Below are 2,050 nucleotides of genomic sequence, written 5' to 3' on the forward strand. Positions count from 1 at the left end.
TCATTGGACTACTAGAAAGCTCAGATCAAAAAAAAATCCTGGAAAATACAAGTAGAAAATTAGGGAAAACTGTATTTTCTAGAATAAGAAGACATTATAACCATTGAAAAAATACACAGAACTCCTCCAGAAAGAGAACGCAGGATAAGAACTCCATAGTTAGATTCCAGAATTCTAAAATAAAGGAAAGAATACTACAAGCAACAAAAATAAAATAATTCAAATACAAAAAACCCACATTCAGATTCACACAGAACCTTTCAGCCTCAAATTTGAAGGACCAGAAAACTTGGAATAGCATATATGGGAGGTGAAGGACCTGGGATTACAACCCAGAATGTACTACCCTGCAGAATTCAGCATATATTGTCAGGAAAAAAGATGGATGTTCAGCAAAATAGAGGTCTTCCAGAATTTCCTGACACCAAGACTAAGAAGTGAACAGAGAATACAATTACCAAATACACAACTCACAACTCTAGTTGCATAAAAAGGTAAATCAAAAGGGAATGGACACAACAAAACAATGCAAAACAAATGTTGCACAAGACCAACAAATTTTATACAACCCTAAAAGAGAAGATATAGCACTTCTAATTCTTGAGAAATTTATTTCTCTTAGGATAATAAAAGGTTCTAATACAATTGAAGAAATTGGTCTTAAAGGATATGGATATAGTTTGGTCTTGAATCTCCTCCACTGAGCCTCCAAGAGAAATAGAAAAATTGACTCAGGCTATTGACGAGCTCAAAAAAGGACTTTGAGGCCCCCCGCCCAGCACCTCAACCTTTTCCCCCTTTCCTTTCCCCCCTCCTTTCCTCCTCCCCTCCCCTCCTTTCCCCTCAATCTCACCTTCCTCCCCTTCCTTCTCCCATTCCCCATCCCCCCTTTTCCCAGGTAAGACAATGTTGCAGTGGAAAAGGCCACAGAAGCCATGCAGTCCACCAAGGTAGACATCACAGGGCTGTACCAGGACATGATCTCCAAAATGTTCTCGTACCTGGGGGTGAATTCATGGTCATTAGTGAAGACTATAAACTGCTGGAAAATATGAACCAAGAGACCAGCTTAAAGAATCTGGAAAGGGAAGACATTGCAGTAAACATAAGTAGAAACCTAGAGGACTTAAGCTAGAAATATGCACTACTTTACCCTTATCTGGATCAGATCACTTTAAATGAAGAGCAAGTAGCAGCTCTTGAGAAAGCAGCCTATGATCTGGATGCATAGTCAAAGAAACTGGAAGCAAAATATAAGAAGTTAGAAAGGCAATGAAAGAATTCTTTAATAAAAAAAAAAAAACTTTAACTGCAAGAATGTTTTTTAAAAGTTGAAATTTATGGAATGGAAATTGTCAGACTTCTATACTTCAATTCCAACCCAAGAAGCTCAGTCACAGGACTGAGGCAGCTTTGCTTGGCTGTGTAACTGCACCCCTTGATGTTCTCCTAACTCTGCACCCACCCCTTATACCTTCTTCTTGTCATGGGCCCTGGACCAGGGCCCTGAAATAAAGATCAACCTCTGGAGCAGAGCCAGAGGAGAGGCATCTGTCCCCACCCTCTTCCACCTAACCCCCCCCACTTGTTGTTGAACTGAAATAATAATTTCCTGATGGGGGGAAAGACTGGAAAATAAGTAAGGAAGGTAGAGGAAAATTTGGGAAGAGAAGGGAGAGATGCAGGTATATCATAAAAACCAAGTCCGAAGTTTCGTGAAGGAGATCCAAAAAAAATGCTGAAGAAAAGCACATGTTAAAAACCAATTTAAGTCAAATCAAAAAAACAACCCAAAAGGCAAATGAGGAAAACAATGCCTTAAAGAGCAGAATTGGCCAGTTGGAAAAAGAGATAATAAAATTCTCTATAGAAAATAACACCTTCAAATGCAGGATAGAGCTATAAGAAGTTGATGATTTTGTGAGAAATCAAGAGATAATAAAACAGACCCAAAAGAATGGAAAACTGGAATTAAATGTGACTTATCTCCTTTGAAAAACAGCAGACCTGGAAAAAGCTTTTGCAATGGAGTGGAATGGGGGAAGGCAAG

The 2,050-nt window shown here is 39.0% G+C and overlaps 1 pseudogene; it reads left to right on the forward strand.

Moving 5' to 3' along the window:
• The first annotated feature begins 935 nt into the window (after positions 1–935).
• On the forward strand, positions 936–1,276 carry LOC141491796 (biogenesis of lysosome-related organelles complex 1 subunit 2-like; annotated as a pseudogene).
• Positions 1,277–2,050: the final 774 nt, after the last annotated feature.

This window comes from Macrotis lagotis, chromosome 6 (genome assembly GCF_037893015.1).
Source record: "Macrotis lagotis isolate mMagLag1 chromosome 6, bilby.v1.9.chrom.fasta, whole genome shotgun sequence".
Lineage (NCBI taxonomy): Eukaryota > Metazoa > Chordata > Mammalia > Peramelemorphia > Peramelidae > Macrotis > Macrotis lagotis.